The sequence below is a fragment of the Littorina saxatilis genome, linkage group LG6 (genome assembly GCF_037325665.1).
Source record: "Littorina saxatilis isolate snail1 linkage group LG6, US_GU_Lsax_2.0, whole genome shotgun sequence".
NCBI lineage: Eukaryota > Metazoa > Mollusca > Gastropoda > Littorinimorpha > Littorinidae > Littorina > Littorina saxatilis.
Window position 1 is genome coordinate 6,644,410 of NC_090250.1, and position 17,940 is coordinate 6,662,349.

General features: G+C 42.9%; 1 protein-coding gene across 14 annotated transcripts in view; it reads right to left on the reverse strand.

Moving 5' to 3' along the window:
• The window catches only part of LOC138968370 (glycine receptor subunit alpha-2-like), a 146,447-nt gene extending 130,035 nt beyond the window's left edge, over positions 1-16,412 (reverse strand). For 12 of the 14 annotated variants that reach the window (XM_070340948.1, XM_070340942.1, XM_070340946.1 and 9 more), the window contains exon 1: positions 16,191-16,411. The gene's annotated coding sequence lies outside the window, so the exon portion shown is untranslated. Of the gene's footprint in view, positions 1-16,190 lie in introns of all 14 variants that reach the window. The other 2 variants (XM_070340936.1, XM_070340933.1) reach the window with 1 other exon arrangement.
• Positions 16,413-17,940: the final 1,528 nt, after the last annotated feature.

Here is a 17,940-nt window from a genome sequence, read left to right on the forward strand (position 1 = left end):
AGTTTGTGTGCTTTGTGAGCAGAATTATGTCTTGAACTGTCGTTACAGCTTAATACTACTGAAACATTTTAAAAACTACTGAAATTTGGTTTGTTTAGGCAAAAAAAAAAAAAAAAAATAGGTGTGGTTACGGTAACATAGCCAAAACAAATAGGGTAGGAAGGTAGGCAATCACTTTTTTTTATTTTTTTTTAAACTTTTTTCTCTCTAATGTGTACAAATTAAACCTACTTGACAGGGAAATAAGTGTGCGACTCGAGCGCTTTCGCTTTCATTGCGTTTTCTGCACTCGTTTTCTTTTTTTCTTTTTGTTGTTGTTGACAAATGTAATAAAAAGTTATAGGGTCGGCCCCTAAAAATAGGGTAGGTCGGGTTACCGTAACCACACCTATTTTTACACCCCCGGTATAGGGGTGTGTATAGGATTCGGTCGATGTGTTTGTTTGTTTGTGTGTTTGTGTTCGCATATAGATCTCAAGAATGAACGGACCGATCGTCACCAAACTTGGTGAACAGGTTCTATACATTCCTGAGACGGCCCTTACAAAAATTGGGACCAGTCAAACACACGGTTAGGGAGTTATTGGTGGATTAAGATTCTACAAGGACTTATAGAGGGACATATTAATGGTCAAAGGGAAATAACCTTCTCAGTTGGTGGCAGTGAGAATGGTACGGACGGGAGTGTTTTTCCTACCTGGGAGGAATTTCTTGTTTTTTTAGGCCTTACTACTGATGAGCGTTTTGAGTGTGCACAGGTCTGACTATGACGGTTAGCTCAGTTGGCAGAGCCTGGGGTCACAGGTTGAACCGTTCGAATCCAGGCCGGGACGGACACGGGTCACATTTATGCGCAGACTCAGAGACGATATCCATGTTCCACTCTCGTGTCACTACAGTGGCACGTAAAAGTCCTTTGTCGTTCTGCCATAAGTGCAGGTGGTTGATAAAAAACGCTGGCGCTGGACCCGAGTACTCTTCCCCCAGTATGAAAGTTTTTGTCTTGTGCACGTGGATTTAAAAAAAAATATATATATTTATTTATTTTACACAATTAAAAAAATTATTAGAGTAAAATAAAACATTAAAACGTTCATAATAAACAATAGTAAACAAGAATTAAAAAAAAAATTTGACCGCCCATGCCGGGAATCGAACCCGGATCACTTGGATTTAAAAAAAAATTTTTTTTATTTATTTTACACAATTAAAAAAACTATTAGAGTAAAATAAAACATTAAAACGTTCATAATAAACAATAGTAAACAAGAATTAAAAAAAAAAAATTAGACCGCCCATGCCGGGAATCGAACCCCGATCACTTTGGCCATAGACTCTCTCGTGCTCTCTGTCTCTCTTTCACCGAGACCAATAGTTTCTTTGCCGAGACCAAATCCCCACCCGTCGGCTGTCTTGCAAATCATGCTTTTCTCGTCACTGCGTGACGTGTTCGGCTCAGCCGCCCAAGTCTCCCCTTTAGTTCAGGTCCGCAAAAACTCCCCCCGTTAAGAGTCGTTTTTGTGGAATATTTCGCATTTAGGTCCCAGGTAACATTATGAAGTTTTAATACGATCAATCGGACCTATTATCAAGTTAGTGTATCAACTTTTGAACGAACTGCGCCCAGTAGTTTCCCAGCAATAAGCTGTTAAGTCGAGACAGACAGACAGATACACACACAGACACACAATTAAAGTCTGCAGGACCCAAGTACTACCGTACTCGGGGATAACACATAAATAAGCCCACACCTGTAGCGCGACTCTGGTAGATGCTAGCTTTCCACTGGGAGGGAGCGTCCCGAATTTCCCACCAATGGGATAATAAAGTTAAAGATTAAAAACAAAGATGGTTTGCACGACAAGGAAGTTATCTTTACTTGTCGCATGATAATAAGGAAAATGTAAATGTTCAACTGACTAACGTCAAAACGTGTTACTTAATGACCTGATCACCGTAGGAATTATCTCGGTCTCCGTTTGGGAAAATTTATAGCGGGCAAGTTTGCGGGACTGTGCTTTGACAACAATTCAGGTGGCCAGAGAAAGATAACGGTTCGACAAGCCGCTTATTCTAGCTGAACCGTGGAGCAAGAAGACCTCCCCGCACAGAGCATCTCAAGATAGGCCTACTAACATTTCACAGGCTGATTCAAAACCAACAATGGCATGTCTCAGGCGGTTCTGGATTCAGTGGCTGCAAAATCTCACTAATCTAAACAAAATTTACTTGATTAGTCATTTAGTGACTAGTCAAGTGACTAGTCAAGCTTCTTGCCTGTGGAATTAACCGAAACGGAACCAAACACTGTGTTTTACAATTGTCTTATCTCATCAAAGTACAACTAATACCTTGACAGTAACTACTCAAGAAAGAAGGTGCCCTCCCACCGGTGAAAATTACTTGATATACATGAAAATTGTGATATGCATACTCGCGCTGCAATCTGGGATAACCATTAACCATGGCTGACGGTTGATGCGACTCTGAATTTTGGCTGACACTCATTCACGCGTTACCTCGCTCAGCTCAGCGCGGATATCATCGTGAAAATGTCCCGGCTTCCACAGTATCAGATATTGTCAGATCCCATTCCTCTACAACAAGCTAGCTTGGAAAAAAATCAATGGTTAAAATCCGATTATCTCAAGTGTCAATATTATTAAGTTGCCCGCCAATTCCGTATTATTGACTTTGGCGTTTATGATTTACAGAGGTACAGATAAGAGGTTGCCATAGCAATAATTGATATTTCTGTGTGTGTGTGTGTGTGTGTGTGTGTGTGTGTGTGTGTGTGTGTGTGTGTGTGTGTGTATGTCTCTCTCTCTCTCTCTCTCTCTCTCTCTCTCTCTCTCTCTCTCTCTCTCTCTCTCTCTCTCTACCTCTCTCTCTTTCTCAAGATAAGTAGACGCGTACCTACCGACGCGAGAAGAAACAATCGTCAAAAACAGTAACAAGGAACTTAGTCGATAAATATCGACAGGGGGCCGACAAATGGTTTAAATGTGAAATGTGTGTATATGGGTGTGGGTTTGAAACAAACAAACAAACCAACCCATGTGAACCCCGGGCCGCAGGCCTTCGATGTAGTGATTGAAAAAAAAAAGGATGTTCTCAAATGGTTCAATTCTCATTTGGTCTGATTCTCAAATGGTACCAGTATACTCCCCCCCCCCCCCCCTGGCCGCAGGCCTAGGATTAAAATTTTATAGACACTGACCTTCTTCCCAGGGGTCATTGACCCAGTTTTAGCTATGAGAGGTGGTTCCCCTTTCATATCTGAGAGAGGAAACACTTCCTGCACCCGGGTCAGTGACCGAGTTTAACCTATGGGGAGTTTAACCTATGGGGCGGTCTCTTTGATGTCTTGAGAGGAAACTTGGCCAGGGTAGTACATGCACCAGAACTGGTGGACACCATGGACAAACATGAAATCGAAGCAGTTTGCTTGAGGGAACGGTCCTCAGCAACTCAAACTTCTCTGTTTTCTTTTTTTAAGAAAATCTGACTTTCTTTGTGGCCCCCTGACTCCGCCCCCCTCCCTCTGTAAGGACCCCCCTCCATAAGGATCGATTTTTGTCAACATTTTCAAGGTCGCTAGAGAGGGGTTCCACTGTATGACCTAACCGCTACTGGCAGACGGCCTCAATCTTCACGCGCATAGACGAGATTAATAGGTGCTTGGTTTTGGTATTTTGAATTATATTACATCAAACCTTTGTTGGACTTCATGGTCATGGCAACAGCCATAATAATATTACATGATGTATAATATTATATTTCAGCATATGTGAATTACATGTCATCATACCAAACTGTCATACATTTTTATTCCTACATTATTCTGATTGATCACAACCAAACCTACTATCATTGGACACATCCAAATGCAAGCGCCTGTTCTTGACAATTTCCCATTGATCTAAATATAAAATCAGTGCAATTTCCTGGGTCGGGCTTTGCCACAGACACTCACGGTTTGGCCTGTAGGTAAAATGTACAATGTATTTTCTGATTTGTGCACAAAAGCTTTTTTTCTTTTTTCTTTTTTTTAACATAACAATGTTTAATGTCACTGTATGTTTAAAAGACCATGGTCACATTTGTAAAACAAATGTTAAATTAGAAAATAAATAACATTTTGGTTCATGATTTTTTCCTACACCTGTGCTAAAAATAAGAAATAAAAATGTCGGTATATAAGTTACTCAAATACAGCAAAGTGTGAATGGTTTGAGTTTGTTGCGGTTGACCCTGCACAGGTCGACCTAAGATGTTTTTGTTGAACAATTTTGCCGTCACCCCTCCCATAGGGTGACGTATTTCACAACTTCCTGTGTTACACAGACTCAGTGATGACCAATTTTGCCTTCACAACTCCCATAGGGTGACGGATTTCACAACTTTCTACTGATGAACAATGTTGCCTTCACCCCTCCCATAGGGTGACGGATGTCACAACTTCCTGTGTACACAAACTGATGACGTATTTCACAACAAAATGGCGCTGCCCATGGTCAACCTCGAAACTATCCGTATGAATGGGGGCCTCCTGGCCCCCATAACAAACAATGAACCAGAAACAAAACCTAAGAATGAACAATACAACCTAAACGGCTTTTGGTCTATTTGTTCGTGCATACCACAAGGGGTGAACAAATTGCATGGGCCTGAAAAGTTTGTGTTGTAAATGTTCCTAGTATTTCACTGACTAACCAAACCATCAACCATCCAACAAACCACCACCACCACCACCACCAAAACAGCAACAACAGTAACGACGACAACAACAACAACGACGATGACGACGACGACACAACAACAACGACAACAACAACATCAACAACAACAACAACGACGACGACGACAACAACAACAGCAACAACGACGACGACGACACCAACACCAACGACAGCAACACCAACGACAACAACAACATCAACTACAACAACGAAGAAGAAGCAGAGGGTGCTATCGCTGTCACGTGACCGAAAGGTTGGACAAAACATGGGCAAAGCGAGACAATGGACGGGTGAGGTGGGGTGAGCTACAGAATACTGGAGGAGACAACGGAAGGACCTGAGCAACAATCCTTCGATCTGCTAGAGTATGGGAGAAGATCGAATCACCCATTGCTTACTTCTAGAAGAAATGGCGAGTTCCCTGAAAGCTTAGACTCTGATCGTTACATAATGCATGCTGCGCCAAATCTTCACGATGGTAAAAAGGTCAGCAAAGATTTATATCTGCTCGGAAATTACAGACAATAAGGCCAAAAAAAAAAAATTGTCTGTTTAGGGTAACATGACCAAAAAAAGTAGGGTCGGTAGGTAGGTAGGTTTTTTTTTGTTGGTTTTTTTGTGTGTGTGTGTGTGTGTGTGTAAATGCTATGTTGGCTGAACATTCACTTCTTATATTTGATGAATACATGTTTCAAAACTAACGTATAAATAAAACAGAGAGAAAGGGAGAGAAAGAAACGCCAAATGTCTCTTTTTAGCATTTTTACCTCTTTTTTTTTCTTTTTTTTTTTTGAAATCAAAAAAAAGTTTTTGGTTCGGCGCCAAATCGATAGGGTCGGTCGGGTTACCCTAAACAGACAATTTTTTTTTTTTGGCCTAATGTTGTTTTTTACCAAGAACGATTAAACCCGTCTCTGTTCTTTTTAAAGTCGTCTCCTTTGTGTGTTTCATTTCGTCAGTCTCTGCTTTTGTCTGGGTCTATTTTTTCTTCCATCCTCTTTCGTCTGTGTGGGTTTTTTTTTTTTTTTTTTGGCTGTTTGTTTTTATCTTCTCAGCAACTTTTCTTTAGTTCTATTTTTTTGCAGCACTTTTTAATTTAGTTTCCTGTCCTCTTCCGTCAGACCATACAGTTGCACGTCAGCAGAAGAAGAATAACAAGAAGAGGAATTAGATTTTAAAAAAAGAAGAAGACAACTCTCAGCTGTAAATAAACAAAAAGAAAGTCTTCGCCATTTTCGTATTACGGATTTACAAGCAGGAACAGCACAGACAGCCTCCACACCTCTCATACAATCTCGCGAGGACGGGATGTGAGATGAAAAATACGTCCATGTTAACTGATGTAACAGTCGAACATAAATGGGACGGCTTAATTCTTCTCCCCAGAAGGGAGAGAACCCAGACATCTTGTCCTCCCAAGCGGCCATCTTGCCCCAAGACGCTGTAATTAGAATTAGATCCTTTCTTTGTTCGCCCGAATTTTGTGTTCCTCTCTTATGTAAAATTGCAAACTCGGGCATGGTGGCAAAATCCCAAGGAACTTTCCCTCGGTGGTCGACAGAGGCCTCACTTCAATTTGTGACCGATTGTCAGACTGCTGCTGTCTCTAACATGATTGAGGCTGGGGTAGTTAATTGGCTGTGTGTGTGTGTGTGTGTGTGTGTGTGTGTGTGTGTGTGTCTGTCTGTGTGTGTGTGTGCGTGTGCGTGCGTGCGTGCGTGCGCGCGAGCGTCTGTGTCTCTCAATCGACACCAGGGTTTGTGAATCGGGAAAGATGGAAAGGGGGGGGGGGGGGTATGTAGGGGATTGAGTGGGGGCCAAAGAACACTTTCTGATCAAGTATTATTGTACACGTCATCGGGTCGGTTATTACATCGATTTCCCGTCATCTGTAGTTGCCAAGAGGACGTCTTGGGGGATTTCATCAGCTTCCTCAAGCTATTTCCCTTGGTCGCGTTTTTTTCACATGTTACATTCGTTTCTTCCCCCATCAGGTCCAGCTCACGGGTTCTTTTCAAATTCAAGCCTGCCTAAAACACGATTATTCGCTTGTTTCTATCTTTTTCATCTGTAGCTTATTATGTCATCTTCGTGTTATTTTATCTTATTCGTTTTATGTTATCTTGTTTGCTTTTTTTATTTATTTTTTTATTTTCTATTTAATATCTTTATTAGTTATATGTGATTATTTTATTCTATTACATTATCTTATTATTTTCTTTATCGGAAAAAGCGAGGAAGGTATGCATTTATTTTGCTAGCTGTGTTTACTGTGTATATGGTTGATCGTTGACTGGCTGGATGAGCTGGTGGGAGGGTTGGTTGTGTGAACATCCCTGGCTCTTTATTATACTGTATCCCACGCAATTAATCCGTGGCAAGTTGACTTTTACATCTGAAAGGAACTCCCGTCTAACTAAAGCAACCATTAGAAGAATATTTTTATTTGAGTGACCCTTCCGTTTTCCACGAAATGTGAACACTTTATTTTGCAAATAAGGAAAATGAACACAGTCTTTGTTTTTGAACGTCCTTGCGGTCTCACGATGCATCATCCCGTGTCGATCAGACTTGCGTGCTGGTGGAATAGAGAGAGGAATGCTGGTGAACAGAATCAATACCACAGTTCTTCCCAGTGTTTCACGAGGCTGTAGTCTGTAGCCTTGGCCATGAACTTATCCTCAACCCTACCCTTCATCCTCTCTGCCTTGGCCCCTACCCTCCATCGTGGGACACAGTAGCACTGCTGCCTTGTGACAATAGGCTTATTTAGAGCAGCGGCTTTTTTTTCAACCAACCACATTCGTTTCGTGCCATATAAGGAAGATCTACATCACAAATGTTGCGTACACGTCATTTCCGGTTGTCGGCAAAACAAAGTTCACACCAAAAACACAAACGACTTTTGTTGATTTGGGCGATTCTACGAATCTACTTTTGTTGACTTTATAATTATGTTTTGGTTATTTCTGTATGAAAACCTTTTATTTATTAGATATAGGTTACCTGATTGTTATTTTAACTGTTCATATCTTCCTACTTAAGGTCTGGAATAGACGCTAAAGTCGATCTTTCACAGGATTCCTGTAGCATACATTTGCCTAGGTTGGGCTGGGGAAAATCAATGATGGCGGCCAGGAGCCGATTGCTGCCGCTTCACGACTTTAGAGTTCTATTTCTTCCCTAACATACATAGAATACTTATATCTATAGCACTGTCTCGAAACTAACGCGATAGTCGGACAGAGTTGCGCCCTTGGAACAGCAGGTAGTTCCGGTTTGTGTTTGCAAAATGGAACCGCATGACAATCCGCCTTTCAACTGCTTTACCCGCGTAGTTTGAACAGCAGACACAGTAACGTTTCCCTCCACCACTAATCTTCTTCTTTCGTTCAGCCATTTTGGACGTATACAAAACAACCAGACCCTACCACGTGATTACTCGCCACAACCCCCCCGTATGAATGATTCATGGCACGAACACACGCATCGTGAATTACACAGTAATTGTTTGCAGACTGCGGCCATCAACAAATCAGGACAAGAACATGGAAGGCTCTTAAACAGATTGTGTCAGTTTGATGTCTAATGCATATTAAGCTTATGCTGCTGCTATCATGATACCGTACCATGTAAAGCTACAAGCCACGTCGAGAAACAGACAGTACGATACAAAGGGATCATACCGTACCATGTAAAGCTACAAGCCACGTCGAAAATCAGACAGTACGATACAAAAAGATGCTACAATCTGAAAAAGCTGACAGCCTGCTGTTCCTTAAGTCTGTAGCTGACAATACATAGCCACCTCGTCGCAGGACCCTAACCTTAACATGCGCGACATTCTTCACATTCAGAGTAAAAGACATTTTGTTACGGTTGTATTGAACACCAAGTGTGTATTACACTGGACGAACATCTACATCCACGCACGACGTAAAGCGTTCCTGGAAGCTTGATAATATAGTCCCAAAAACCGACGGGGTACACGAGGAGAGCAGTATCTTTAAATCGAAGGACAGATCTGAGGTGGTTGACACGACGGGGTACACGAGCAGAAGGCAATGAGTGCGAAAAGCACTATTCCAGGGAGACCATTCCGAGGACCGGAACACGCACTGTGTACTTTAGTCATCAACTGAGGCCGCGGTGCGCGCGCAGGGGCTGTCACGGGAATCGGAAACGGAAGAGAGACACGCTTTGCTAATTCAACAGCCGGGTGTCTGTCAAGGCCAGATGGGAACGAAACGCTTACGACTTCCTGTCTGTCTGTGTTGACTTCCCATAAGGAGAGTTGCCGAAGAGTTACGGGCAATATTGTGATGTGTGTATCGTTTTAGAACAGTTATCGACCTAAAATAGCTTGGGTGTTAAAATTCGAACTGAAACGTTCCCATTACAGAAAGAAGTTCAACGTCGAACATTAGCTTTGGTATACACATTTCAAAATGTGCACATTCATTTCACATCAGCACGTGTTAAATCTCAACTGAACTTAATATGTCTGTCCTGTATGTAAATGCAAACATCCGGGACAACTGTGTGGTGCATGTTTCGCTGAAGTTAAATCCCTTCACTTCTCTCGCGCGTATTGACTTCTTCTCATGACAAATCACAAGCGGCTAGACTTTTAGCTTCAGACATTTTATTTCACCCGTGAACAAAAATCCAGCCGCTGTTCAATATTGAACTGGCGGAAGGAACGTCTGATCGCAATCAAGAATTCTTTCTCCAAGTCAACAAAATGCCAAACAATATTCATAGGTTTATCAGCAAGTTCCTGGCGTGTCTAGCAATGTTAAGTCTAACCGGCACGGTTGGCCTAGTGGTAAGGCGTCCGCCCCGTGATCGGGAGGTCGTGGGTTCGAACCCCGGCCGGGTCATACCTAAGACTTTAAAATTGGCAATCTAGTGGCTGCTCCGCCTGGCGTCTGGCATTATGGGGTTAGTGCTGGGACTGGTTGGTCCGGTGTCAGAATAATGTGACTGGGTGAGACATGAAGCCTGTGCTGCGACTTCTGTCTTGTGTGTGGCGCACGTTAAATGTCAAAGCAGCACCGCCCTGATATGGCTCTTCGTGGTCGGCTGGGCGTTAAGCAAACAAACAAACAAAATGTTAAGTCTTACGTTAAATTGATGGCACACTGACAAGGACCATGTCGGAGAACAGAGAACGAAGCGGACAAGTTAATGGGCTGCTTTCATTTGGCCTGGCTAGGATAGTATCCAAGTTTGGCCTACCGGAAGTAGCCGGCGCAAAGTTTCCATTCCGATCGATAGGCGGCGCTAGCTGACTGTTTCCCTTTTTCTTCTTGGTACAAAATCATGAATGCTAGAATGATGGGATGTTGTCTCGTATTCTTTCCGTTTGTTAACACTTATTTTGATTTTTCGGCCCCACAGAGTTGTGAAACAAACCAACAGAGGACGACGACTTTTGGTGTTCTCTTTTCTCTTGTCTGTCTGTCCGTCTGTCTGTCTCTGTCTGTCTGTCTGTCTGTCTCTGTCTGTCTGTCTGTCTGTCTGTCTCTCTTTGTCTCTCTCTGTCTCTGTCTGTCTGTCTGTCTGTCTGTCTGTCTGTCTCTCTCTCTCTCTCCCCCCCCCATCCACCCCCTACCGCTGCCCGGGCCGTGTTTATCTTCACTCCTGTTCTCCCTCTCGTTATCTGCTTCAAAACTACTAGTTGTGAACGCTGTGGGGAGGGAAATTTCTCTTGAATGATTTCGTCTTCCCTTTAACTTTTTTGTCTTCAGCAGGACACCATTGGCATTGCTGCATATAGGGGAATGCGTCTTGTATGGCTTCTCTCTCTTTTTCCATTCTCGTCCCTATTTCTTCTTCTTCTGCGTTCGTGGGCTGAAACTCCCACGTACGCTCGTGTTTTTGCACGAGTGGAAGTTTACGTGTATGACCGTTTTTACCCCGCCATTTAGGCAGCCATACGCCGCTTTCGGAGGAAGCATGCTGGGTATTTTCGTGTTTCTATAACCCACCGAAATCTGACATGGATTACAGGATCTTTTCCGTGCGCACTTGGTCTTGTGCTTGCGTGTACACACGAAGGAGGATAAGCCACTAAGCAGGTCTGCACATAAGTTGACCCGGGAGATCGGAAAAATCTCCACACTTAACACCCCAGGCGGCCGCGGCCGGGATTCGAACCCTCAATCAATCAATCAATCAATCAATATGAGGCTTATATCGCGCGTATTCCGTGGGTACAGTTCTAAGCGCAGGGATTTTTATTTTTTTATTTTTTTATGCAATTTATATCGCGCACATATTCAAGGCGCAGGGATTTATCTATGCCGTGTGAGATAGAATTATTTTACACAATACATCACGCATTCACATCGGCCAGCAGATCGCAGCCATTTCGGCGCATATCCTACTTTTCACGGCCTATTATTCCAAGTCACACGGGTATTTTGGTGGACATTTTTTATCTATGCCTATACAATTTTGCCAGGAAAGACCCTTTTGTCAATCGTGGGATCTTTAACGTGCACACCCCAATGTAGTGTACACGAAGGGACCTCGGTTTTTCGTCTCATCCGAAAGACTTGCACTTGAACCCACCACCTAGGTTAGGAAAGGGGGGAGAAAATTGCTAACGCCCTGACCCAGGGTCGCACTCGCAACCTCTCGCTTCCGAGCGCAAGTGCGTTACCAATCGGCCACCCAGTCCACCCTCGACCTTCCGATTAAGAGGCCGACGTCTTACCACCCCACCACAGCGCCCGCCCTCGTCCCTATTTAGGTTGGCCCCGTTGAACCGCAACTGAAGACTGCTCGTTAGCTTCTCTCGTCTGATTGGGTCCTCACTCCCTCTAATTTCCCCCTGACCCAACAATTCCACGACCACATGGAAACTGCCAAACACGTCATGTAAGGCGATATGAAGAGATCTGGTAAATCTGTCAACCTAAACGATCTATGAAGTCACCAAATACTTCTTCAACGAGACCCATTCCTGGCTGACCGACACCCGTCAACCTCGACATCGCTGATCTGTCTCGGTATTATGCCAACAGGGAACCTGCTAACGTGCACAAATATGTTGTCTTTACTTGTGAGCTCATTTTCAATTCAGGTACAACATATCTAATTTGGATTCAGGAAATAGTAAAGAATAACCCCCACCCCCACACCCATACAAAGTACATACAAACACACACACGTACAAAATACTGTGTCTATTATTGCAATTTCAATTCTTTGCCAAATTTTGATCAACAAATGAATCAATGACTTCCTAAGCTTTCAAGCTGAAATCCAACTCCACAGACCGGACCTGAATATTGACTGAATGTACAACTTATTCCAGCAGGTTTAGAAGCAGAGAGCTATGTGTGATAGAAAGACAAAAGTCGAAAGGAATGCGAAACAAGTGCCTCCTTTGTACATCTTAATGGAATGAACCCAATGGAAGCGACGACATCGGGAGTAAGGAAAAGGAAATCGATATGTAAAAACGGGAGAGATAAAACGAATCGGGGAAAGATCTCATGAATTTAAAACGAGGAAATGGAAAAAAAGAGCGTGGCACCTACTTGCCGAAAGAAATGCCAGCAGCTATGCACCAATCCTGAAAACTACCCAACGTCTCATGAACAGAACCAGACTGAACCAGATCGGTCTGAAACGTATGTTGTTCTGGGACTCAAAAGAAGTGAAAAAGGGGAAGACGGGTCAATTCGAGTGCTGTAGGATCCTTTAATCCGAGAAGAAGTCAAAACAATGTTACCTAGCAAGAATCGCTGCAGTTAAACACACTCACTTTGTCAGGTGGTTTATTTATAGGGGGCATACACACACACACACACACACACGAACACACACACACACACACACACACACACACACACACACACACACACACACACACACACACATATATATATATATATCTATAAAACGAAGTGACAATTAGAGCAAATCTCACAGACACATCGTCTTAGAAACCTCCTTTTCTTCGTTACGTGAGGGAAATGTTGCAGAATGGTGGCAGGAAATAAACACTCAATCAAACAAGCACACATCAACAGTGCAAGTCGGGTTCTTGTTCACATATTTTCTCTGTTCGAAAGATATTGTGATTGATTTAATATCTTTTCAGCATAAATTCTGTTGAATACATTTTTTTTCGGCACGGATTTTGTTTAAGCATGTGAAGTGAGCATACACATCTTTACGGTAAAAGTCATACACATCTTTACGGTAAAAGTCATACACATCTTTACGGTAAAAGGTATACACATCTTTACGGTAAAAGTCATACACATCTTTACGGTAAAAGTCATACACATCTTTACGGTAAAAGTCATACACATCTTTACGGTAAGAGGCATACACATTTTTACGGTAAAAGTTATACACATCTTTACGGTAAAGGTTATACTTATCTGTCACGGTTTCAGTGACACGAGTGGAAAAGGAACTCTTTGTGGGGCGCCTTTCCCAAATTGCAATGCAATGCGCCTGTGCTGGTTGCCGCATTGCGGAAAAAGCTTTTGCTGAAAATCACGAAATGCACGTGGAAATTGCCGGCGTAAAATCCGTGCGGGAAAATGGGGTGATTTTTCGCTCACTGTTAAAATCACGTGTTCCTAGCATGCTATACCTGCGTATGGTAGGCGACCAGTGATTGGTCAGGGAGATCACCTGTTCTAGGACAGGCGATTGCTGATTGGTCAGGGAGATCACATGGTTTTTCTTTTCCCGTCTTGCTTTTTTTTCTACACATGCTTTACCGTCGACAGGTCTGGGTTTCCGTTGACTAAGATTTGGAGGATTCCAACGCGTTGAAAGACTGGATTAGGTCTACCAACGGGCTTCTGATGTTAGTGCAATACACAGAAGGCTTAGGACGGAGAGATTTGGCTACATATTTTCGCTGACGAGAGGGAGCCAAATATTCAAGCGGTTTGCTTGGGAGAGCTACGTTTTACAAGCTGTTGAGGTAATTAGCCGTTACTTTACGCTGGCGACCGGTCAATGTCTGTGAAATGTAAACTCTGTTTTGTTTCTCCATGATAGCGTATAACTTGCTCATTATAACGCTAAATTGTAATCTGTATATGGTTTTTGCAGATATGGAGAGGAGGAGAAAATGTCTTGAGTTGTTATTAAAAGTCTATTCTTGCAGGTACCACGTGCTCGCTGAAGGGGGAAGTTAGATATGGTTAAAGATGGAAAAAGGGGGGATTGTTGCCATGGTCACTGCACCAACTACTCTGTTTCAGCTTGCTACCCGGTTGCTGCCTTGTTGCTACCCGGTTGCTACCCGGTTTCTGCCTTGTTGCTACGTGGTTGCGGGAGACTTGCTGGAGACGGGCTACACTTTGGCTACACTCTTGCTGGACGGGGGTTGCTGTTCTTTGCTGTACGGTTGCTGTTCTACGGCTGTTGCTGGTGTTGCTGCGACTGCACCACTGCTCCACTGCGTTTCATCCAATGGACGCTGGCTACACTGAGAGTTGAGTGCACCCATGCGTAAACGCCCCCCACCTTGTCATCTTTCTAACCCTTTATGAAGAACTTTGAGTTGTGACAACGTGGAGTGTTAACGCCTGTACAGGCTAAGACTTTTTACAGAGCAGCTAAGTGTTTTCTAACTTTACACGGTTCAGCGTGATCTTATTATTTCATAAACTTTGACTGGCTTTTGTCAGTTGTCTTTGTTTTGTTTGACGACTTGGTCGTAAAAAACACTTTTGGCTTCACGAGAAGAGGGAGGTGGAGAGTTAGTGTATATAAACAGACGTCTGGAACTTATACTTTTGTTGATTCTAACCTTTTTGTGTGACTGCGAGAGTGGATCGTGGTGTGGTTAGTCAGTTAGCAGTAATTGACCGTTTTAGGTCATTCATTTGACTTATAAAACGTGACAACATCTTTACGGTAAAAGTCATACACATCTTTACGGTAAAAGTCATACATATCTTTACGGTAAAAGTCATACACATATTTACGGTAAAAGTCATTCACATCTTTACGGTAAAAGTCATACACATCTTTACGGTAAAAGTCATACACATCTTTACGGTAAAAGTCATACACATCTTTACGGTAAAAGTCATACACATCTTTACAGTGAGGCAACAAAAAAAAAAGTTGTATGTTTCTGGTCACCCGACCCTACCTAGTTTTTCCCCGCCGACCCTAGACTGTTTTTTATTGCATTTGTAAAAAACCAAAAAAAGCGTCAAAACGAAAGTAACAGACGGCAGACCACACAAGAGGGATAACCCCGCATCCCTTTTGTCTCATTTGTTTTGTATTAAATGTGTTGTCTTTCTCTTTGTATAGTAAGTCCAGTCTCTTTGCGTCACTGTATAGTTATTTTCTACCCTGACAAAAAAAAATAAAAACAATCCCCCTACCTACCCTATTTGATTTTAGCCTTGTTACCAGAAACATACAACTTTTTTTTGTCCTAAAAGTCATACACATCTTTACGGTAAAAGTCATACACATCTTTACGGTAAAAGTTATACACATCTTTACGGTAAAAGTTCCTTTAGCAAAACATCTTCCGGGAATGACGAAAAGTCCTGCGGCTCATACTAACAAACGTGTTCGCCACATCCATGTCTTATATCTAATCATATTTATTACCAAGGGCGATATTAAAGAGAGAAAATCAACAAGAAGGGCGACTCAGATCTTTATCCCTGAGTAAGACAGACCGAGAACACTGAGAGAAAAACAACAAGAAGGGCGACTCAGACCTTTATCCCTGAGTAAGACAGACCGAGAACACTGAGAGAAAAACAACAAGAAGGGCGACTCAGACCTTTATCCCTGAGTAAGACAGACCGAGAACACTGAGAGAAAATCAACAAGAAGGGCGACTCAGATCTTTATCCCTGAGTAAGACAGACCGAGAACACTGAGAGAAAAACAACAAGAAGGGCGACTCAGACCTTTATCCCTGAGTAAGACAGACCGAGAACACTGAGAGAATAACAACAAGAAGGGCGACTCAGACCTTTATCCCTGAGTAAGACAGACCGAGAACACTGAGAGAATAACAACAAGAAGGGCGACTCAGACCTTTATCCCTGAGTAAGACAGACCGAGAACACTGAGAGAATAACAACAAGAAGGGCGACTCAGACCTTTATCCCTGAGTAAGACAGACCGAGAACACTGAGAGAAAAACAACAAGAAGGGCGACTCAGACCTTTATCCCTGAGTAAGACAGACCGAGAACACTGAGAGAATAACAACAAGAAGGGCGACTCAGACCTTTATCCCTGAGTAAGACAGACCGAGAACACTGAGAGAAAAACAACAAGAAGGGCGACTCAGACCTTTATCCCTGAGTAAGACAGACCGAGAACACTGAGAGAAAAACAACAAGAAGGGCGACTCTTACCTTTATCCCTGAGTAAGACAGACCTAGAACACTGAGAGAAAATCAACAAGAAAACCGACTCTTACCTTTATCCCCGAGCGAAACACACGAAGCCCTCCACCTCGTTAACAGTCCCACACGATCATCAAAAACACTCGGAGATCAGGAAGACACTGACACAGACACAGCCGGGTGTGTTGACACGGCACTGACGATGGCGTAACATCTAACGGGTCTGCGTGCATAATCCAGTAACCAGTGCATGTGTTGAGGCCGATCCAACCAGTGTCTGGGCAAACACTGCACACAGAGCCTCATGTGTTGGCTCCCAATAAATGATGATCGACCTCCTTGATCACACGTGATCGTCAGCAAGTCGTTAATGTTGATTATTGTGTTGACATCAACTATACGCTGGCATGTGCTAAAATGCATGTCGTGTTAGGTAACAGCATAAGGACCATCTGATGACGCAGCCTCTACTTTTATTTTTTATATGGAGGATCATATTTGGACGTTTTGTAATTTATTTTTCTCGTTCGTGAGTGTATCTTCTTGCGCACGTTTTTCTTGTTGTATTCTATTGCTGAATGTTGTATTTGTGGTTTTTTTAAGTTGTTGTTGTTGTTGTTGTTGTTGTTGTTGTTGTTGTTGTTTGTTTTTTTCCTTGTTTTTTTTATTGTTGTATTCTATTGCTGAATGTTGTATTTTTGTTGTTGTTGTTGTTGTTGTTGTTGTTGTTGTTGTTGTCGTCGTCGTCGTCGTCCTCCTCGTCGTCGTTGTTGTCGTCGTCGTCGTTGTTGTCGTCGTTGTTGTTGTTGTTGTTGCTGATGATGATGCATTGTCCCTTATATCCGTTATCAGAATGTGAAACTCATGCAAACACAGAATGATCCAGCTCACTCCCCAGTTTGCACATCATTTCCGGTGACCATCCTTTTTGAGAAGTGAGCCGACATATAACTATGGCAACCCATGGGGGATGACTTATGCCTTCACCTGTATCCCAGCAACAGCAGAGATTGTAACAAGAAGTCAAGTATCAAACAACAGGAAAGAAACTGTTAATGAACTCCAGTACTCTCCTATACTCACGTGAACCTTTGTGTGTGGAATAGACGGTGTCCGATAATAACCCTTTCGGTTTTGTATGGGTTGTGAAAAAGTGAATACCCTTGCATTTACTTTGACAAATAAATGTGCATGTGCTCCTGTCCACGAGTTTCTGACACACCCCTCGCTAGTGATTGGCCCCTCCAATGTTTGTCCACGAGTTTCTGACACACCTCTCGCTGGTGATTGGCCCCTCCAATGTTTGTCCACGAGTTTCTAACACACCCCTTGCTAGTGATTGGCCCCTCCAATGTTTGTCCACGAGTTCCTGACACACCCCTCGCTAGTGATTGGCCCCTCCAATGTTTGTCCACGAGTTCCTGACACACCCCTCGCTAGTGATTGGCCCCTCCAATGTTTGTCCACGAGTTTCTGACACACCTCTCGCCGGTGATTGGCCCCTCCAATGTTTGTCCCAAAAAACCTCTCTCACACCTCATACAAACCCAACAGAGTTATTTTCTAAATTCGTCTTTTCTGCTAGTCAGAAAATCCTGGCCCACAATCCTATTCGAGTCCAATTTGTGATAGATATCATTTAAAAAGACGAACAGATGAAATAAAACTTTGTTTATGATAGATCTACAAACTCTCTTAATTTGACGTAGTTTGTTGTGAACTTCATAGTCGTTCCCTTTTGTCTGCTGGTCAGTTTAGTTGCTGTTGTAGCTTCCAGAAGAGCAGAGGCAGCTTTTCATGACTAATCTTATTTGAAACAGGCAC